At 40.4% G+C, this 23,500-nt stretch overlaps 1 long non-coding RNA gene across 1 annotated transcript in view; it reads left to right on the forward strand.

Annotated features, from left to right (window-relative positions):
• The first annotated feature begins 2,621 nt into the window (after positions 1–2,621).
• The window catches only part of LOC112928562 (uncharacterized), a 41,712-nt gene continuing 20,833 nt past the window's right edge, over positions 2,622–23,500 (forward strand). Inside the window, exons 1-3 of the long non-coding RNA XR_003236748.2 lie at positions 2,622–3,097; positions 20,716–20,793; positions 21,174–21,296. This is a non-coding gene — a long non-coding RNA (uncharacterized lncRNA). The remainder of the gene's footprint in view (positions 3,098–20,715; positions 20,794–21,173; positions 21,297–23,500) is intronic.

Raw genomic sequence — 23,500 nt, forward strand, 5'->3', positions numbered from 1 at the left:
CCAAGAAGAAAATTCATCAAGGTATTCACCAAAGGTATTCTCCAAGAACACCTTTATTTCACCTTAATTTCTAAAGGATATTCTCAATTATTGAGAATTGTTGATTGGCAGGGTTTTTTTTAATATTTATTTATTTTAGAGAAAAAGTGAGAGAGTGCGGGTAGGGAGTGGCAAAGGGAGTGGGAGAGAGAGAATCTCAAGTAGATTCCCTGCTGAGTGCAGAGCTTGAAGCAGGGCTTGATCCCAGGACCCATGAGGTCATGACCCATGAGATCATGACCTGACCTGAAATCACCAGTTGGTTATTTAACTGACTGAGTCACCAAGGTGCCCCAATTAGTAGTTCTTTTATTTTTTTTTAAAAGATTTATTTATTTGAGAGAGAGAAAGAGCACATGAATGGGGGCAGGGGCAAAGGGAGAGGGAGAAGCAGATTCTCTGTGGCTCAAGGAGCCTGACCCAGGGCTTGATCCTGGGACCCTGAGATCCTGACCTGAGCCGAAGGCAGATTCTTTTTTTTTTTTTTAATTTTTTTTTCGAAGGCAGATTCTTGACTGATTGAGCCTTTCAGGCACCCCCCCACACACACACTTTTTTTTTTTTAAAGCGCTTTTGTTTATTTGCGAGAGAAAACCAGCAGTTGGGAGGGGCAGAGGGAGAGAGAGAAGCAGACACCCTGCTGAGGGTGAAGCCCAAAGGTGAGGCTTATTCCGGGACCTGGAGATCATTACCTGAGCTGAAGGCAGACTTTTAAATAACAGAACCATCCAGGCACCCCGTGGTGGTTCTTTTTTAATATTCTTTCAGAATATTGTTTCTTTGCCTTCAGGGCTCTATTTTTTTTTTTCTCATGAGAAGACCACAACCATTTGATTCATTGCTCCCCTACATGTATTGTGCTATTTTTGTCTGACTGCTTTCAGTTTTTTCAAAACCTTTATTTTTTTTTTTAGCAGACTGATTATGATGTGGCTGGGTATAATTTTCTTTTAGTTTAGTCGTTTGTCAAGAAAATTGACATGTAATTTATGTCTTTCACCAAATTTGGGAAATATTTAGGATATTATTTCTTCAAAAAATTTTTTTTGGTACACGTATTCTGCTCCTTTCCTTCTGGAACCCCAGTGACATGAATATTGGACTTTTTGATATCCCATAAGTCCTTGAGGTTTCTATAAATTATTTTCAAAAATTTTCACTATTACATATACCAAGTAATTTTCCTTGTTCTGAAATCAATGAAGCCTGATATTAATGTGCCTATTACAGGTTAATTTTTAGTAGTGTTGATACAGCATATCTTTTCCCATCCCTTTACCCTTAACCTAGCTATTTCATTGTATTTCTGATGGGTTTATTTAGACACTAAAAAGTTGGGCAATTTTTTCCAATATAATTAGAGAAATAATATGTCTTTTATTTGGTGTGTTAGGACCCTTTACATTCAATGTAATTTTTTTAAAAGATTTTATTCATTCATTCATGAGAGACACACACAGAAAGAGGCAGAGGGAGAAGCAGGCTCCTCGCCTGATGTGGTACTTGATCCCAGGACCCCAGGATCACGACCTGAGCCAAAGGCAGACGCTCAACCACTGAGCCACCCAGGCATCCCATTCAATGTAATTATTGATAAGGTTAGATTTAAGTCTATCTTTTTTTAAAAGATTTAATTTATTTATTCATGAGAGACACACAGAGAGAGGCAGAGACATAGGCAGAGAGAGAAGCAGACTTCCTGTGGGGAGCCCAATGTGGGGCTCGATCCCAGGACCCTGGGATCACGACCTGAGCCAAAGGTAGATGCTCAACCGCTGAGCCTCCCAGGCGCCCTTAGGTCTATCATTTTGTTTTATGTTGGCCCCTCTGTGCTTTTTCTATTCCTTCTATCCTGTTTTCTTTGGATTATGTGAATTGTGAGATAGTAAAAATATCTATTTGGTCTCTGTCTCTAGATCCTAACAGTGAGCTCCTAAAACCCTTGTAATTTCTTGAGTGACCGGGGTGCTAGAAGCATATTTTCTCCTGATGAGGTGACTCTTGGTGGGCTTCTAGATAACTTCGGAATAGGGGCTGGTTACCAGGAAGATCAAGGAACTTTCGGGCGGCCCTGGTGGCGCAGTGGTTTAGCGCCGCCTGCCTGTGTCTCTGCCCCTCTGTTTCTCTGTGTCTCTCATGAATAAATAAAGTCTTAAGAAAGAAACACAAAAACCAGTGCTCCCTAAAGCTCTCTCACCATTTTACGGATGCCTGCCATAAGGCTTAGAGGTTCACTGGAGATACACAGGTACAAGCCTGGCCTCCCGAACAGGTGACCCGTAATCACAAATACACAACATCCAGCCACACCTGCCACCGCAAGGCGGCGTCTCCGCGCAGGTCTCCGCCGGCCGCCTTCTTCACCTGAGGGCATCCCGCGGGCGCGTCCCCCTTTCCCCTCCAGGACCGTGATTCTTTCCCTGTCGCCGCCTCCACTCGGTCCAGAAAGGGACGACCAGGTGCCACCTTCACCCTCCTCAGCGCTGAGCCGACCGACAGACATGAAGTGTCATCCGCTTGCCCGCAGAGGGCGAACTAGAACCTCCAGAAGTGTCTCTGGCGCCGCCCGGCGGATCCCGACTGCCAGGACCAGGTGCTCGCTCGCACTCCGCCTGACTGGCGGCTTTTCCGGCTGGGGCTACGTTTCTCTCAGACGCCGCGGCTCGAGGCCGCGTTCGCCGCCGAGCGGGCGTCTGGTGCGCGGGCTGTGGCGACCCTCGAGCTGCCCGGGCTGAGGCCGCTGGAGGCCTGGCGGTTGCCTCCCGCCCGCGGCTCCGCGTACCCGCCGCTCCGCGTCGGGCCTCGCGGTTCTGTTTGGCGCCGGGAAGCGGTAGAGCAGCACGAGCTCGGCTTCCGCGCTGAGGGGAAGCGGGAGGCCCGCGGTCCGCTCCCGGGCCGCGTTTCCCGGAGGGCTCTGCGGGCGGACGCTGCGCTCCTCGGGTTCGGCCGCTTTGCGGGAAGGCGGCACCTTAGCTGCTGCGGGGCCTTTGGAGTCTGGTGCAACTTGGCCCGTTTGGACCAGACCGGAACCTGGGAAGGACTGGGGTGAGGGGTTCAGGTAGGAGCATTTCGTGTCCCGAGCGGGCTGAAGAGATCGTGTGTGTGTGTGTGTGTGTGTGTGTGTGTGTGTGTGTGAGAGAGAGAGAGAGAGAGAGAGAGAGAGAGATGAGAAAGGGAGGAGGAATGGGAGGGAGGGAGAGAGATTGTGATATTAACCGTGTGTATTCGTGGTGTGTGATTGTGACTTTATGTGGTGGTAACTCTGGGTGACGGACTAGAGTGCTGGGGACGGTGCCAGTTCCCAGGATGGAGTATGTGACTGTGACTGCATGACTGCGCCTTTGTGCACAGGGATGTAGAGGGCCCACGTGATCGTGCAGTTGGGACTGTCCCGCCGTGAGGGGGCTGTGTGATTTTGGGAAACGTGTGCAGCACTGCTGTGTGTGTGTGTTCGTCTGTGACTCTGTGGTGTTGGGTGCCCGTGGCTGTGCAGGTGTGACTAGTGTAACCCCCTTGGGGTGTTTGTGTGTGTGTGAGATTGTGATTGCCTGGCTGTGGGGCTGTAGGTACGTGGGTGTGGGGAGGCTGTGTGATTGGGTCTTTGTCCCCTAGGTGTGTATGTGGGATTATACGTGAGTGACCTGCTACAGCACCATGTTTGCACAAGGAGTGGAGGGTTTTGTGATTGTGCAGGTGTGACTCACCACTCTATCCGGGAGACATCTGTGAGCTCAGGACAGATTCCAGCCTTTCCCTGTAACTGCATTAGGCTGGCCTCTCTCTCCCTCTCATTCTCTCCCCCTCTCTCTCTAGATATAGATATAAGTATAGATATATAGATAATAGTATTTCCTGATTTTCCTTTTACGTGTGTGAGGACAGTGAGGGACTGGAGAAAGTTTGTGTTTTAACCTGGTCAATTGGAATTCCAGGAAAAGCTGGTGTCTCATCAATTTCTTCTTTCTACAGTTACTATTGCTAAGAGAAAGAGTAAAGAATGATTATTGAGTATCTGGAGGCCAAGATCAAAATGCTTTGGCATTTTTTCCTTTCTCCCCTTAAATAGTTTTTACTATTAACATGGCCTTGTTTTTCAGAGCCTAATTTTTTCACCTCTTCTGACAGTTTCTGATTACCAAAAGCCCATTCAACAAACCTTGTCCATAGTATTTCCCATTTGAAAATGGGGTCTTGGAATTAGATCCAAAACTGAGTTTTTTCATCTTTCTCCTCCCTCTTAGTATTAATATGGCAGTTTCTTCTCTGTGTCCAACCTTTGCTAAGATCTCTTCTGGTCTAGAGAGGCAAATACAAGAGCCTTTATCATAAGTGAATTGTTGGAAATAAGATTAGCAGCATGTATGTAACATCACACACTACAGTCCTGGTATTGAAAGCCATGGAATTTATGGGATGGTGTTGGTTAGTCTCATTCCAAGTAAGTGACAAGATCTTTCACTTTGGCAATATATTTGGAGTAGAAATGAGATTGGGGGCTTGATCAAAGAATTCTATACCAATAGGGCCAGCATTTAACAGGTAATCTGTGAGTAAACACTTGGACCAGTTTCCAAATCTGTTTTGAATTAAATGCTCAAATGGTCCCCATTGGAGTACTCAACCTGGAATCCATAATGATACTAAGGATTACAAAAAAGATGGATAGATCTACAAACAACACCTTGAGACAACATTTGAGATAATAATAGCCAAAATGAGTTTCATAGATAAGGAAATTTTAAGTGATTTCTGCTCTAAGGTGTCATTTTATGAAGTTAATTAAAACTGTGTTTGAAATAGAGCATATGCATTTTCAACATTATGACTAACACCAATGCCCAGGTGAGAGGGGAATTCAGAAGTTGGAAGACTTTGCAGTTAAAGTTCAGCTGATCCACATCTAGGCCACAGTGTTCTCTCATTTGATCTGTGGAATAGCCTATTAACTGGTCTCTATTTCCTCCATTGCCTGCCTTAAATTACTTCTTAACACAATAGCCAGGGTGATTCTTCTGAAATGTAGGTTAGATTACTTCACTTCTTGACTTAAAGCTTTCTGTTGATTTCCTATCTCAGAATAAAAACCAAAGTCTCTGGGGGCGGCTGGGTGGCTCAGTTGGTTAAGTGGCTGCCCTCAGCTCAGGTCATGATCCGGGGTTTTGGAATAGAGTCCTGTTTCAGGCTCCCTGCTCAGCGGGGAGTCTGCTTCTCCCTCTGCCCCTCCACCTGCTCATGTTCTCTCTCACACATGCTCTCTCTCTCTCTCTTTTTTTTTTTTCATGCTCTCTCTCAAATACATAAAATCTTAAACAAAATTAAAACCAAAGTCTCTACAGTTGTTTTTGTAGCCCTATGTGATCTGGCTCTCTGTTCCTGATTTTAACTCTGTAATTTTTTTTGTAACTTAATTATTCCCCCTCTGGATATGTTTGCTGATTCCCCTGCCTGGAATTTTCTTACTCCTGATATTGGCAATCACTCCTTCATTTTCTTCAAGATTTAACTCACATGTCACCAAATTGGAAAAATCATCTTTGACCATCCTGTATAGAATAGCATCTCAACCAATGCACTTCCTGTCACCTTGTCCTATATAATTTTTCCCTGTAGCTCTTTTTCTTTTTATTGAGACATAATTGACATATAACATTAATTTCAGGTGTGTAATATGATTCAATATATATATATTTTTGTGAAATGATCTCAAAAGTCTAGTTAACATCCATCATCATACACAATTACAATTTTTTTCTTGTAATGAGCACTTTTAAGATCTATTCTCTTAGCAACTTTCAAATACTGTGTACAATAAGACTTTATTAACTATAGTCAATATGCTGTACATTCATCCATAGGAATTATTCATTTTATAATTGGAAGTTTGTACCTTTTGGCCACTCTCACCTATTTTTGCCTTCCCAGCTTCCCACTTCTGGAAACACCAGTCTATTCTCTGTATCTCGAGTTCAGTTTTTTAATTTTTTTAAGATTTCCTCATATAGTGAGACTATACAGTCTCTTTCTCTGACTTATTCCATTTAGCCTAATACCCTCAATGTCCATCCATGCTGTTTCAAATGGCAGTATTTCCTTCTTCTTTTTTTTTTTAATCCATCTTGCCATTTGCAATGATGTGGATGGAACTAGAGGATATTCAGCAAAATAAGTCAATCAGAAAGACAATTATCATATGATCTCACTTATATGTGTAATTTAAGAAACAAAACGAGAAGATCATAAAGGAAGAAAGGAAAAAAATAAAACAAGACAAAATCAGAGAGGGAGACAAATTATAAGAAACTCTTTTTTTTTAAGATTTATTTATTTATTTATTCAGAGAGAGTGAGAGAGGCAGAGACACAGGCAGAGGGAGAAGCAGGCTCCATGCAGGAAGCCTGAGGTAGGACTCGATCCTGGATCTCCAGGATCACACCCCGGGCTGCAGGCAGCGCTAAACCGCTGTGCCATCGGGGCTGTCCAAGAAACTCTTAATTACAGGAAGCAAACAGGGCCTTTGGAGGAGAGAAGTGTGGGGGGATGGGTAACTGGGTGATGGACATTAAGGAGGGCATGTGATGTCATGAGCACTAGGTATCATAAGACTGATGAATCACTGACCTCTACCTTTAAAACCAGTAACACGTTATATAGTAATTAATTGAATTTAAATAAAAAAATACAAGATGTATATGACAAAGGAAAACAGATTCCAGTATAATTAACATTTAATGTTAACTACTTTCAGGTATACAATATAGTGATTCATCAATTCTTTACATTATTCGGTGCTCATCAAAATAAGTGTGCTCTTAATCCTTTCAACTATTTCACCCAACCCTTCATCCACCTCCTCTCTGGTAACTATCTGTTTGTTCTTGTAGTTAAGAATCTGTTTTTTGGTTTGTCTCTGTTTTCCTTTGCTCATTTGTTTTGTTTCTTAAATTTCACAAATAAGTGAAATCCTAGAATATTTGTCTTTCTCTGACTTATTTCACTTAGCTTTATACCCTCTAGATCTGTCCATGTTGTTGCAAATGGAAAGATTTCATTCTTTTTTATGGCTGAGTAATATGCCATTGTATGTGTGTGTGTACATGTATCATATTTTCTTTGTCAATGGACACTTCCATAATTTGGCGATTGTAAATAGTGCTGCAGTAAACATGGGGGTGCATATATCTTTTTAAATTAGTGTTTTTGTATTCTTTGGGTAAATATCCAGAGTAGAATTATGGAGTCATATGGTAATTCTAATTTTTAAAAAGATTTTATTTATTTATATGAGAGAGAGTGACCAAGAGAAGGAGCAGGGGAGGGGTGGAGGGAGAGGGAGAAGCAGACTCTCTGCTTAGCAGGAAGCCTGACACGGGTTTCCATCCCAGGACTCTGGGATCATACCTGAGCTGAAGGCAGAAACTTAACCTACTGAGCCCACCTGGCATCCCCTATTTCTAATTTTTATTTTTATTTATTTATTTATTTTTTAAAGGATTTTTTTTAAAGATTTCATTTATTTATTCATGAGAAACAGAGAGAGAGAGAGAGAGAGAGAGAGAGAGGGGCACAGACACAGGTAGAGGGAGAAGCAGGCTCCATGCAGGGAGCCCGATGTGGGACTCCATCCCGGGTCTCCAGGATCACGCCCTGAGCCGAAGGCAGATGCTCAACCTCTGAGCCACCCAGGTGTCCCTATTTCTAATTTTTAAAAAGGACTTATTTATTTATGAGATAGAATGAGCACACAAGCAGGGGGAAGAGCAGAGGGAGAGAATCCCCAGTAGACTCCCTGCTGAGGGTGGAGTCCAATGCAGGGGTCAACCTTACGACCCTGAGGTCATGACCCAGACCAAAATCAAGAGTCAGATTCCCACCCAACTGAACCCAGGTGCCTCTCTATTTCTAATTTTTTTCAATTTAAGATATTATTTATTTGACAGAGAAAGCACAAGCAAGGGGAGCAGCAGGCAGTGGGAAAGGGAGAGGGAGAAGGAGGGAGCCCAATGCAGGGCTTGATACCAGCACTCTAGGATCATGACCCAGGCCAAAGGCAGATGCTTAACTGAGCCACCCAGGTGCCCCTCTTTCTAATTTTTTGAAGAAACTTCATGCTGTTAACCACAGTGGCTGCACCAACGTACATTCCAGCCAGCACTGCACAAGAGTTCCTTGGTCTCCACATCCTCATCAACACTTGTTTCTTGTGTTTTTCATTTTAGCCATTCTGACAGGTGTGAGGTGATATTTCATTGTCTTTTTGGTTTGCATTTCTCTGATGATCCGTGATGTTGAGCATCTTTTCATGTATCTGTTGGCCATCTGTATGTCTTTGGAGAAATGTCTCTTCATGTCTTCTGCCCTTTTTAAAATTGGATTATTTGTTTTTGGGGTATTAGTTATATCAGTTCTTTATATATTTTGGATACTAACCCTTTATCGGATATGTCATTTGCAAATATAACATGTATTGTGTTGTGTTTTAATTTTGTTGTTTCCTGTGCTGTGTATAAGTTGTTACTTTGGTATAGTCACAATAAATTGTTATATTTTTTAAAGATTTTATTTTTAATCGATCTCCATACCCAATGTGGAGCTCAAATTCACAACCCTGAGATCAAGAGTCACATGGTCCATTGACTGAGACAGCGGCACCCCAGTCACAATACATTATTCTTGTTTCTGTTTCATTTGCCTCAGGAGCCTTATCTAGGAAAATGTTGCTATGGCCAATGTCAGAGAAATTACTGTTCTTCTCTTTTAGGAGTTTTGTGGTTTCAGGTGTCATATTTAGGTCTTTAATCCATTTTGAATTTATTTTTGTATATGGTGTAAGAAAGTGGTTCAGCTTCATTCTGTTGCATGTAGCTGTGCAGTTTTCCCAATACCATTTGTTGAAGAGACCCTTTTTCACATTGTATATTCCTGCCTCATTTGTTGAATATTAACTGACCATATAATAATGGGTTTATTTCTGGGTTCGCTATTCTGTTCTATTGATCTATCTGTGTTTCTGTTTTTGTGCCAGTACCATACCGTTTGGATTACCACAACTTTGTAGTATATCTTGAAATCTGAGATTGTGATTCTTGCAGTTTTGTCCTTTTTCAAGATTGGTTTCGCTATTTGGGTTCTTTTGTGGTTCCGTATGTATTTTAGGATTATTTGTTCTAGTTCTATGAAGAATGCTCTTGGTATTTTGATCACGATTGCATTAAATTTATAGATTGCTTTGGGTAGTGTAGACATTTTAATAGTATTTGTACTTTCGATTCATGAGCATGGAATATCTTTCCATTTGTGTCATCTTCAGTTTCTTTCATCAGTGTTTTAAAGTTTTCAGAGTATACATCTTTTACCTCCTTGGTTAAGTTTATTCCTAGGTATTTTATTATTTTTGGTGTAACTATAAATGGGACCATTTAAAAAATTTCTGCATTAGTGTATGGAAATACAGTAGATTTTTGTATATTGATTTTGTATCCTGTCACCTTACTGAATTCATTTAGTTCTAATAGTTTTTTGGTGCCGTCTTTCAGGTTTTCTATATAGAATATCGTATCACCTGCAAATAGTGAAAAATTTACTTCTTACTGACTTGGATGCCTTTTATTTCTTTTTGTTGGCGGATTGCTGTGGCTAGGACTTTCAGTACTAAGTTGAATAAAAATGTTGAGAGTGGACATTCTTGTTCCTGATCTTAGATGAAAAACTCAGTTTTTCCCCCATTGAGGATGATATTAGCTGTGGGTTTCTCATATATGGCCCTTATTATGTTGAAGTATTTTCTCTCTAAACCTACTTTTTTTGAGGGTTTTTATCATGAATGGATGTTGTACTTTGTCAAATGCTTTTTCTGTATCTATTGAAATGATCATAGAGTTTTTTTTTTTAATTTTTATTTATTTATGATAGGAACACAGTGAGAGAGAGAGGCAGAGACACAGGCAGAGGGAGAAGCAAGCTCCATGCACCGGGAGCCTGACGTGGGATTCGATCCCGGATCTCCAGGATCGCGCCCTGGGCCAAAGGCAGGGCCAAACCGCTGCGCCACCCAGGGATCCCGAGGTTTTTTTTGATCATAGAGTTTTTATCCTTTCTCTTGCTGATGTGATTTATCATGTTGATTGATTTACAAATATTAAATCCTTGCATCCCAGGATTAGATCTCACTTGATAGTGGTATATGATTTTTTAAATGTATTGTTGGATTGTTTGCTAATATTTTATTAAGCATTTTTGCATCAGAAATATTGGCCTGTAGTTCTCTTTTTTTGTAGTGTCTTTATCTGGTTTTGGTATCAAGATAATGCTGGCTTCATAGAATGAATTTGGAAGCTTTCCTTCCTGTTCAATTTCTTGGAATAGTTTGAGAAGAATAGATATTAATTCTTCTTTAAATGTTTGGTAGAATTTACCTGTGAAACTATCCGGTCCTGGACTTTGTTTGTTGGGCGTTTTTTGATTACTGATTCAATTTCATTGCTAGTAATTGGTTGATTCAAATTTTCTATTTCTTCCTGATTCAGTTTTGGGAGATTATATGTTTCTAGGAATTTATCCATTTCTTTTAGGTTTTCCAATTTGTTGGCATATAATTTTTCACAATATTTTCTTACAATCTTTTGTTATTTTTGTGGTATCATTGTTACTTCTCCTCTTTCATTTCTAATTTTATTTGAATCCTCTATGTTTTTAAAAAAAATTCATGAGTCTGGCTAAAGGTTTATCAATTTTGATAATATTTTCAGTGAACCAGCTCCTGGTTTCAAAGATCTGTTCTATTTTTTTAGTTTTTTTATTTTATTTCTCCTCTAATCTTCATTATATTTCTTTCCTTCTACTGGCTTTGGATTTTGTTTATTATTTTTCCAGCTCCCAAAGGTGTATGGTGTCATTGTTTATTTTTTTGTTTCTTGAGAGAGGCTTCTATTGCTGTAAACTTCCATCTTATTTTAAAATTTATTTTTATTTTTTAAAAGACTTTATTTATTTGACAGCATAAGCAGGGGGAGCCGGAGGAGAAGCAGGTTCCCCACTGAGCAGGGGGCCAGGTGTGGGGCTCAATCCCAGGACCCTGGGATCATGACCTGAGCCAAAGGCAGGCACTTAACTAACTGCCTGAGCCACCTAGGTGCCACTCTTTTTTTTTTTTTTTTTAAGATTTTATTTATTTATTCATGAGAGACACAGAGGGGTGGGAGACATAGGCAGAGGGAGAAGCAGGCTCCCTATGAGGAGTCAAACATGGGACTCAATCCCCAGACCTGGGATCATGCCCTGTGCTGAAGGCAGATGCTCAACTGCCGAGCTACCCAGGTACCCCTCTTTTTTTTTAATTAAAAATTTTTTTTAAAGTAGGCTCCACAACAATCATGGAGCCCAGTGTGGGGCTTGAACTCAAGACTCTGAGATCAAGACCTGAGCTGACATCAAGAGTTGGACCATTAACTGACTGAGCCACCTGGATGACCCTAAACCTCCCTCTTAGAACAGCTTTTGCTGCATCCCAAAGATTTTTAAACCATTGTGTTTTCATTTTCATTTTTGTCTATATATTTTTTAAATTTCCTATTTGATTTCTTGGTTGACCCATTGTTTAGAGCATTTACAGAAAAGATTTATTATGTATTTACTTTAGAGAGAGACAGTGAGCACAGCACTGGTGAAAAGACTGTGGGAAAGGGAGAGAGAAAGGGAAGCAGACTCCCTGCTGAGTGCGGAGCCCCATGCAGGGCTGGATCTCATAGCCCTGAAATCATGAGCTGAGCCGAAATCAAGAGTCAGTTCAACCAACTGAGCCATCTGGGTGCCCCCAGTAGCATTTTTTAAAAAAAATTTTTATTATTTTTATTTTTTTAAAAATTTTTTAACCTCAGTGTATTTGTGTTCTTTCCAGGTTTTTTCTTGTGGTTGATTTCCTTTTTTTTTTTTTTTTTAATTTAAGTAGGCTCCATGCTCAGTATGGGGCTTCAACTCTTGATCCTGGGATCAAGACCTGAGCTGAGATCAAGAGTTGAATGCTCAACCAGCTGAGCCACCCAGTTGGTTGATTTCTAGTTTCATAACATTGTAGTCAGAAAAGATGTATGGTATGACTGATCTTTCTGAATTTGTTAAGACTTGTTTTATAGCCTAATATGTGATCTATTGTGGAGAATGTTCCACATGCACTTGAAAATAATGTATATTCTGCTGTTTTAGACGAAATGTTCTGAATATATATCTGTTAGATCCATTTGGTCCAATGTGTCATTGAAAACCTATTTCCTTGTTGATTTTCTGTTTAGATTATCTGCCATTGATGTAAGTGGGGTGTTAAAATTCCATACTATTATTGTATCACTATCACTAACCTACTTTATGTTTGTTATTAGCTGCTTTATATATTTGGGTGCTCCCATGTTGGGTGCATGGATATTTCCAATTGCTGTATCTTCTTGTTGGATTTCCCTTTAAGATTATATAATATCCTACTTTGTCTCTTGTTACAGTCTTTGGGTTTTTTTTTTCTTCAGTCTTTGTTTTTATGTCTGTTCTGTCTAATATAAGTATTGTTACTCCAGCAATAATAACTCCAGTTATTTTTTTTCACTTGCATTCGCACGATAGATGCTTTTGTATCCTCTTTCTTTTTCTTTCTTTCTTTCTTTCTTTCTTTCTTTCTTTCTTTCTTTCTTTCTTTCTTTCTTTCTTTCTTTTTCTTTGCTCTTTTCTTTTCTTTTCTTTCTTTTTAAAAGATTTATTTATTCAGAGAGAGAAAGAGAGAATCTCTAGCAGATTCCCACTGAGTGAGGAGCCTGGTGCAGGGCTCGATCCCAGGACCCTGAGATCATGACCTGAGCCAAAATCAAGAGTCAGACACTAAACTGACCAAGCCACTCAGGTGCCCCATCCATCCTTTCACTTTCAATCTGCATATGTCTTTAGGTCTGAAATGAGTCTCTTGTAGGCAGTATATAGATAAGTCTTGCTTTTTTTATCCATTTATCACCTTGTGTGTTTTATGCTGTCGAGTGTTTAGTCCTTTTGCAAAGTAATTATTGATAGATATGTATTTTTTTAAAGATTTATTTATTTATTCATGAGAGAGAGAGAGACGCAGAGACATAGGCAAAGAGAGAGAGAAGCAGGCTCTACACAGGGAGCCTGATGTGGGATTTGATCCCAGGACCCCAGATCATGCCCTGAGCCAACAGCAAATGCTCAACTGCTGAACCACCCAGGCGTCTCACCAGATACGTATTTATTGCCATTTTGTTACTTATTTTATCACTTTTTTGTAGTTCTCTGTTTCTTTCTTTTATTGCCCTCTACTCTCATGGTTTGTTGTCTTTCTTTAGTGACATGCTTGGATTTCTGTTTCTTTGTATTTTTTGCATATCTATTACCAGTTTTTAATTTGTGATTGCCATTGGGTTTATATGTAGCATCTTATGCATATAGCAGTCTGTATTGAGTTGATGATCACTTAAGTTTGAATCCATTCTAAAAAACTAAATTTTTACTATTTTCTCCTGTTTTTTTTTAATTTAATTTAATTTAAATTATTTTTTTTAATTTAAAAAAAATTTTTTTATTTATTTATGATAGGCACACACACACAGAGAGAGAGGCAGAGACACAGGCAGAGGGAGAAGCAGGCTCCATGCACCGGGAGCCCGACGTGGGATTCGATCCTGGGTCTCCAGGATCTCGCCCTGGGCCAAAGGCAGGCGCCAAACCACTGCGCCACCCAGGGATCCCTTTTCTTTTTTTTTTTAATTTTAAAAGAGATTTCATTTATTTATTTGAGAGAGAGCAAGCACAAGTGGGGGTGCAGAGGGAGAGGGAGAGACAGGCTCCTTGCTGAGCAGGGAGCCCAAAATGGGGCTCAATCTCAGAGCCCTGAGATCATGACCTAAGCCAAAAGGAGACACTTAACTGACTGAGCCACCCAGGTGCCCCACCTCCCTTCACATTTTAAATATATGGTGTCATACTTTACATCCTTTTTATTTTGTGAATTCCTTGATGATTTTTATAGATATACTTAATTTTACTGCTTCTGTGCTTTCTACTTTTCTTGTTCTTTTTTAAGCTTTTATTTATTTATTCATGATAGGCGTAGAGAGAGAGAGAGAGGCAGAGACACAGGCAGAGGGAGAAGCAGGCTCCATGCCAGGAGCCCGACGCGGAACTCGATCCCGGGACTCCAGGATCACGCCCTGGGCCAAAGGCAGGTGCTAAACCTCTGCTTTCTACTTTTCTTATTCCTGCTTATAATCTTCCCTTTCCACTCAAGGAATCCCTTTAAACATGTAGGGGCTAGTTTAGTGGTGATGAATTCCTTTAACTTTTGTTTATTTGAGAAACTTTTACCTCTCTTCTCTGAGTGATAGCCTTGCTGGTAGATTTTTTTTTTTCTTTCAGCACTTTGAATATTATCATGATACTCCTTTCTGGTCTGCAAAGTTTTTGCTGAAAATCAGCAGAAAGACTTATGGGGCTTCCCTTGTATGTAACTCCATTCTTTTCTCTAGCTTCTTTTAAAATTTTTTCTTTGCCACTACCTTTTGCCATTTTAATTACTATGTATCTTGGTGTGGACCCCCTTGGGTTTTTAGTTAGGGGCTCTCTGTGCCTCCTGGATCTGGATTTCTGTTTCCTTCCCTAGATTCAGGACGTTTACAGCAATTATTTCTTCAGATAAATTATCTACCCCCTTCTCTCTCTATTCTCCTTTTGGGATTCCTATAATGTGAATGTTACTATGCTTGAAGGTGTTGCTGAATTCTTCTATTTTCACTTTTTATTATTCTTTTTTCTTTCTCCTGTTCAGCTTGATTGCTTTTATGTTTTCTATGTCTTTATAAGGGTCTCGTTGAGGTGCTCCACTCTTCTCAAGTCCAGTGATTATCTCTATGACCATTACTTTAAATTCTGTATCAGGCATATTACCTCTGTTTTGCTTAGGTTTCTTGCTGTGACTTTGTCCTGTTCTTTCTTTTGGGACCTAATCCTCTGTCTCATTTTGTCTAACTTTCTGTGTTCATTTCTGTGTTTTAGGAAAATCGGCTACATTTCCTGCTCTTGAATGTAGTGACCTTATTTTATTTTTATTCAAGTATGGTTAACATGTAGTGTTAAATTAGTTTCAGGTGTACAATATAGTGCATCAGTTATTCTGTATATTACTCAGTGTAGTGGCCTTATGAAGACAAGGTATTGTAGTGCCCTGAAGTGTAGTGTACTTGTTTACCAGATCCTGGCATTTCAGGAGCATCTTTATGTGTGTTTTAAAATTGCTGCTTCTGTGGTATATCTCATTGGGGCTGTTGTGCTAGCTCTTTAAGCAGGGGTGGGGACTCAGTTTCCTATCACCCTCCAGGTTTCTCAGAGCTGAGCATGCTAATTTTTTTTAAAAGTTCTGGGTGTTGGGACACCTGGGTAGCTCAGTGGCATGATCCTGGAGTCTCACGATGGAGTCCTACATCGGGCTCCCTGCATGGAGCCTCCTCCTCCCTCTGCCTGTGTCTCTGCCTCTTCTCTCTTTGTGTCTCTCATGAATACATAAATAAAATCTTTTGAAAAAAAGTTTTGGGTGTTAAGCCCCGCTGGTTGTAAGAACTTGTGAAGTTGGGCTCCTTTTGTTTTCAAAGCCTGTTATGGAGACTTGACTTCCCTGTGCAGATTCCCTGTGTATGGGGTATCTTCTGCTGGGTCCACTCCTCTCCCTTCTGCTGCTGCACCCTCTCTCCCTCCCAAGGACAGCCCTGTGGGTCTCCCTGGCTTCCCACCATGTTTCTACGCTTTCTACCCTCTTTCATGTGGCCCCTTTTCTACATTTAACTGTGGAGAATCTGTTTGGCTCGTTTTGGGGTCATTTTCTGGATTATTTACACTGATGTGTGTTATCCAGCTCTATCTGTTGGACAAGGTGAGCCTAGGATACTCCTCCACCGTCTCCTCCAGAAGTTGGATTTCCTTCCTTTTTATAACTGAATAGCATTCAATTATTTGCATTTATCTGTCTGTCTCACAGTTTCTTTATCTGTTCATCCACAAGTGGACATTTAGGTTGCTTCCATGTCTTGGGTATTGTAAATAATACTTCCACAAACATGGAGGTACAGATATCTTTTTGATTTATTGTTCTCATTTTCTTTGGATAAATACCCCAAAATAGAACTGCTGGATTATATGGTGGTTGTTTTTAACTTTGAGGAACCTCCATACTGTTTTCCATAGTGGCTGCACCAATTTACATTCCCACTAGCACTGCAGAGGGTTTAGATTTTTCCACTCCTTGCCAATATTTGTTATTTTTTTTGTCTTATTATTAGTAGCCATTCTAATTGGTGTGAGGTGATATCTCATTGTGATTTTAATTTGCATACCATTTTATGTTTGTCACCTCCATCTACAATAAAATCTAGGGATCCCTGGGTGGCGCAGCGGTTTGGCGCCTGCCTTTGGCCCAGGGCGCGATCCTGGAGACCCGGGATCGAATCCCACATCGGGCTCCCGGTGCATGGAGCCTGCTTCTCCCTCTGCCTGTGTCTCTGCCTGTTTCTCTCTCTCTGTATGACTATCATAAATAAATAAAAATTAAAAAAAAAATAAATAAAAAAAATAAAAATACAATAAAATCTAAAATATATCTCTGTGCTGTTCCAAGGACTGTGAGGGCGTGGATAGGGAATTTAGTATTGTGTATTACTGCAGCAGTGGTAGACTAGTCTGGACCATCCTGCGTTAATGCCCAAATATCAGTGTTTTAACATGACGGGTTTATTTGTCATTCAAACTGTGTATCTACCATGATACGTGTCTATATTCTTGTTTTGCTGCTTATCTAGTTTGTGTGGCCAGATACTCAAGGCTTTGTGGTCTCTGGCATGGGTTGGGCAGCCCCTTCTTAGATTTGGTGGCTCAATACATATAGCTGGGGAAGCTAAGAGATCTTATATCTTGATCCTGGTTTGTACTAAAAGCTTCTGGAAGTCTTTGTCTAGGTGTTGAACATGTGCAAGCATACCAGGTTTCTGGCTCAAGGGCTTCCATCCTTGACTTAGGCTATAACTTGGGTAATTCTGCTTGAGGAAACTCTTGGCTGCACCTGCAGAGGGGAATCTGTATGGGGCCATGGTACTGTATTCATCTAAGTCCATGTCAGCATCTTGATTAGGGTAATGATACGCCTGAATCCTTCCTGCACAGACCTCTCAGAGCTGGAGCATATCTGGCCTGAATCATCCTGCTGTTCTGGGGTTCCATAAGTTTAGGGAAGGGTTGGAATTTGTATACGCTCCTTTTAGTTCCCATCAGAGAAAGAGAAAGAAAAAGAGAAAGAGAGAGGGGCAGAGAGAGAGAACGAACTGGGATGGCTGAAAGTAGGGGTAGGGAGCATAGAAGGAGATTGAAAGGGGAATGTGGCATTACCTGGGGCATAGCTGGGAATTATTTATTCCTTCTCCACAGCTGTTTTTTTGAGATGCTATACTTTTTCAAGAGAGGGATCCAGAGAAATACAACTGAGGTTTACAATCTTAAAAGCCATGCTCCAGATCAGTTCTTTCTTTTTTCTTTAAATACAGTGTCTGTATTTTAAACTTTTTTAAAACTATTTTTTTTAACTGAGGTATAATTGACATATAGTTTCAGGGACATAATGATTTGGTATTTGTATATATTGTTAAATGATCACCACAATAAGACTAGTTAACATCCATTACCACACAGTTATAATTTTTTTTCTGGTGATGAGAACTTTTAGGATGTACTCTCTTAGCAACTTTCAAATATGTAATACAGTATTATTAACATGCTGTATATTTCATTCCTATAACTTATTTATTTTACTGAAATATGGTGTGTTGGATTTTTTTTTCATTAGTATGAACATTTATTTTTGTTATTTAGAAACTTCCTTGCTCAGCTACCTTCCTTCCATGAACCTATCCCAGATCCTCCCATTCTGTCAGAGAGTGAGTAATGGTGCCCAGCAGTGTAGTCTTGTCTCTTAATGTCCCATTCTTCTTTAACATTGTTTACATTTAGGGTCTATGATAAAGCCTAAATACATTTCATTGAGGGAAGTATTAGAGACTTCCTTATCAGAATTATAGTTTAATGAAGTGTAAATGATTGTTGAATGGGAAAACTGATCTGCCCAAGCCTATATATCCTTAATTTTTGAGTTCCCCCTTTAAAAATATTATAAAGTATTTCAAATTATAAAAGAACACTCATGTACCTAACAAGAGTCAGAATAGGAAAGACTATTGAAGACCCTTTTGTACCCTGCCCTCCCTTTTAAAGGGTAACCTGTAAAGAAAACTTGTAGTCATCATTTTCTTGTCTTTTTAAAAAAGAATTAATTACTTTATTTATTTATGAAGTACAAATAGAGGGAGGGGCAGAGAGAGAGGGATAGAGAGAATCTCAAGCCGACTCTGCACTGAGTACTGAGCTGATGTGGGGCTCAGTCTCATGACCCTGAGATCATGATCTGAGCCAAAATCAAGAATCAAATGCTTAACCAGCTGATCCTTCCAGGCACCCTCCTCTTGCTTTTCATAATTTACTATATATTCCCTAAAAAATATACTATTAAATTTTCTATAGTTTTGAATTTTTTAATGAGATTAGTAGATGTGTTTTTGAGAATTATAGACTTTTTTTCTTTTTTGTGCATTTTAATTAATTTATTTATTTTTAAAGGTTTATTTATTTATTTGTGAGAGACCCACATAGAGAGAGAGAGAGAGAGGCAGAGACACAGGCAGAGGGAGAAGCAGGCTCCATGCAGGGAGCCCGACTCAGAACTCGATCCCGGGTCTCCAGGATCATGCCCTGGGCTCAAAGCGGCGCTAAACTGCTGGGCCACCTGGGCTGCCCTGTGCATTTTTATTTAAATTCTAGTTAGCATACAGTGTAGTACTAGTTTTAGGCATATAATATGATTCAACACTTCACTACAACACCCTGTGCTTATCACAAATGCCCTCTTTAATACCATCCCCTATTTAACCCATGCTTCCCCCCCCACTTCCTGTCTGGTAACTTTATTTATAGTTCTTTATAATTGATAGCTTCTAGGTTTGCCTCTCTCTTTTGTTTACCTTTGCTAATTTGTTTTTTAAATTACACATGCGTGAAATCATATGGTATTTCTTTTTGTGACTGATTTATCTCACTTAGCATACTATTCTCTAGCTCCATCCTTCTGAAATGGCAAATGGCAAGATTTCAAAAATTTTAGACTTTCAAAGCTGTAAAGGAAAGATCTTGTTCAATCTAAATATCCAAAGCAATGGAATGGTTATGTTCTTGTTCCTAAGATGAAAGATACAACAGTTAAAGAAAAGTTTATTAAATAACTTGCATTTTGGGGTCCCTAGCTGGCTCAGTCAGAAGACCATGTGGGATTGTTAGTTTGAGCCCCATTTTGGGTATAGAGATTGCTTAAATAAAACATAAAAAAACAAATAACTTGTTTATTTATAAAAGATTTTATTTATTCATGAGAGAGAGAGAGACAGAGACATTAGGGAGAGGGAGAAGCAGGCTCCTCGTGGGGAGCCCGATGTGGTACTCAATCCCAGGACCCTGGGATCATGACCTGAGCCAAAAGCAGATGCTCAACCACTGAGCTACCCAGGTGTCCCTAACTTGTATTTTCAAAAAAGATTTATTTTATTTTATTTTATTTTATTTTTTAAATTTATTTATGATAGTCACACACAGAGAGAGAGAGAGAGAGAGAGAGAGAGAGAGAGAGGCAGGCAGAGGGAGAAGCAGGCTCCATGCACCGGGAGCCTGATGTGGGATTCAATCCCGGGTCTCCAGGATCGCGCCCTGGGCCAAAGGCAGGCGCCAAACCGCTGCGCCACCCAGGGATCCCCTATTTATTTTATTTTAGAGAGAGAGAACACATGAGCAGGGAGAGGCACAAAGGGAGAGAGAGAGAATTTGCAGGCCGACTCCCTGCTTTGTGTGGAGCCAGACAAGCCAATCCCAGGACCCTGAGATCATGATCTGAGCCAAAATCAAGTCAGGTGTTTAACCAACTGAGCCACCCAGGCATCCCTAAATAACTGGTATTATTTTTTTTAATTTAATTTTATTTATTTATGATAGTCACAGAGAGACAGAGAGAGAGGCAGAGACACAGGCAGAGGGAGAAGCAGGCCCCATGCAGCGGGAGCCTGATGTGGGATTCGATCCCGGGTCTCCAGGATTGCACCCTGGGCCAAAGGCAAGCGCCAAACCACTGCGCCACCCAGGGATCCCCAATAACTGGTATTATAAGGAAAAGTGCTTGTGATTTTTGTCTAATAGTGAAGATCCTTAGTATTTAGTGTACATTTTCATCATATGAAAGTTCTATTATGTGTAATAGAGGTTTTTTTTATTCAGTAAATATTTTAGAAAGATTATTCTTTAAGAAATAAGAAAAGAAAGGGAAGGGAGGGACTCTTTTCTGAGTTTATTGTAGGTAGTAATTAGCATACCAGATGTTCACTATAAAATTCAACTTTGGTGTATGAAAATTTCCACAATAGAAATACTGGTAAGTCGTGGATGGTCATTGAAGTAAATAGTAATTTGCCAGGTCTACAGGTTGTTGTGTGTTTTTCTACTCCTATTCATTTATTTTGGAAACTACAAATAAATATGCATTTTATTCATTCCTAGCCCTAGCCGTGGGATAATGGGACTGTCTCACTGAATGAAGGAGGTTTGTTTGCAGCAACAGGAATATTCAAGATGAAGGTACTTTGTTTTAATTATGCTAATTTCTTACTCTGCTCCCTGCTTTGCCTAGCCCATTTGCTCTACGTATTTTCTTTTTTTAGAAAAAGACTTTATTTGAGAGAGACAGAGATAGCAAGAGAGCACAAGCAGGGAGGAGAGAGGAGAAGGAGAAGAGAGAGAAGCAGGCTCCCTACTGAGCAGGGAGCCCGACGCAGGGCTCGATCTCAGGACCCTGGGATCATGACCTGAGCCAAAGGCAGATGCCTAACCAACTGAGTGACCTAGACACCCATGCTCAAAGTATTTTCACTATCCCTCTGTGTCCTCTTCCATTTCTTCTTTCATCTTAAAAACATTTCCTTTAGTTTCAACAGTATTATATGGTTTTGTCATTTCAGGGATTGGTGATGTTCAGGGATGTGGCTGTAGACTTCTCTCAGGAGAAGTGGGAATGCCTGGACCCTGCTCAGAGGGATTTACACAAAGATGTGATGGAGAACTGCAGCAACCTAATCTTACTGGTGAGGATGTCTGTCCCCAAATAATTTGTGAATTTTGTGTGTACTTTACAGTTGTCAGTGTGGATTTCTATTTATTTCTTAGGTAATTATTTTATGTTTTGTGGATTAGAAGACGGGTAGCTTTGTGGGTATTTTTATTTTCTCTATGCTTTAGAGCTTTACACATTCTCTGGTCCATCATGTAGTTGCTTGTTTACTTGAGGACTAGGTTTGAATTGAGGAATAGCATGAGTATATCTTACTATTTTTTAATATAAGCAGAACTCTCTATTCCTAAGCCTGATACAATTTTCTTATCAGACAAGGGAAGGAGCCCTGGATGGTTTTAAGGAACATGGGAGGATGGTGTCCAGGTGAGTAAGGATTGAAGAAATGGGAAAAGGCACTACAGTTAACTCAGCTATTGAGGGAGGCAGTTCCTTAAAGTGATTGATTGAGGAAACTCTCCTTTGAAGGCCCATCCAAGTGTTATGGAGAAAAGGCCTAAGACACATGAAGAAAATTAAGTCTTTTTATTTGCACCTATACTCTTTGTGTTACTCTTCTGTCATAAGTTCCTCCCATTTTATTTTATTTTTTATTATTTTTTAAAGATTTTATTTATTTGTTCATAGGGACACACAGAGTGGGTGGGGAGGGGCAGAGACGCAGGCAGAGGGAGAAGCAGGCTCCATGCAGGGAGCCCAACGCAGGACTTGATCCCAGATCACGCCCCAGACTGAAGGCAGCGCTAAACCACTGAGCCACCTGGGTTGCCCAAGTCCTCCCATTTTAAAGTACTTATTCTTCACGAGCTATTTCACGTAACTTGAATCTACTTCTTTCCCTTTTTTTTTCTTAAAGATTTTATTTATTTATGAGAGAATGAGAGAGAGGGAGAGACAGACAGACAGAGAGACAGAGAGGCAGAGGGAGAAGCAGGCTCCATGCAGGGAGCCCAGCGAGGGACTCGATCCCGGGTCTCCAGGATCATGCCCTGGGCCGAAGGCGGCGCTAAACTGCTGAACCACCCGGGCTGCCCTACTTCTTTCCCTTTTAAGTCTAAACTTGTGTGTTTTTCAAAAGCTTCTTTAAAAAAAAAAAAAGATTTTATTTATTTATTCATGAGAGACACAGAGAGAGAGGCAGAGACATAGGCAGGCTCCCTGTGGGGAGCCCAATGAGGTACTTGATCTCCAGAGCTGGGATCACACCCTAAGCAGAAAGCAGATGCTCAACTGCTGAGCCAACTAGGTGTCTCTGAAAAGCTTCCTAAAATACATTTTAAGTGCTTCTGTTCATTTTTCCTGCTGATCTTTGACTTCTTTCTTTTTTTCTAACTAGTTTTGCTTTGATGCAGCAATTCCATATATTAATGAATATTCATTCACTTTAAAAAAAGATTTAAAAAATTATTTTAAAACGATTGTATTTATTTATGAGAGACACAGAGAGAAAGAGGCAGACATAGGCGAGGGAGAAGCAGGTCCCCTGTGGGGAGCCCGATGTGGGACTCCATCTCCTGACTTGGGATCATGCCTTAAGCTGAAAGCAGACGCTCAACCACTGAGCCACCAGGAGTCCCTAAAAAAATTTTTTTAAAGCAATCTCTACACCTAACATGGGGCTAGAACTCATAATCCAAGATCAAGAGGCACATGGGCCATTGACTAAATCAGCCAGGTGCTCCTTATTCACTTGTCAGCATTTATTGACTTAAAAAGATTCATTCATCCTTCTTTTCTTGTGCGTGGGAGTTTAAGAAGCATATAAGCTGTTAAGATCCAGTCTAACAAAACAACAACAAAAAAAAGATCCAGTCTAACGAAGGGTCTACTACATGTCCGTAAAGTAGACTTAACCGTAAGACTTTTAATATGGTGCTTAGAAGAAAAATCTGAAGATATAATTATGGGGAGAATGCTGGGAGAAAAAGATATGCCTGCTTTTAGGAGGAAATGGTTGTGGATAAAAGAGAATAATAAGTAAATTGTAGAAGAATTAGATGTCAAGGAAAAGTGAGAGATCCATTTTCAAGTAAGTTGCTGAGGTTCTTAATGTGGACAAATATTAAGCTGTAAGTAGTGTAGACTGAGAGATTTTTCTTTTAAAATAGAAAAGAGGGATCCCTGGGTGGCGCAGCAGTTTAGCGCCTGCCTTTGGCCCAGGGCGCGATCCTGGAGACCTGGGATCGAATCCCACATTGGGCTCCCGGTGCATGGAGC

This window comes from Vulpes vulpes, chromosome 1, assembly GCF_048418805.1.
Source record: "Vulpes vulpes isolate BD-2025 chromosome 1, VulVul3, whole genome shotgun sequence".
NCBI lineage: Eukaryota > Metazoa > Chordata > Mammalia > Carnivora > Canidae > Vulpes > Vulpes vulpes.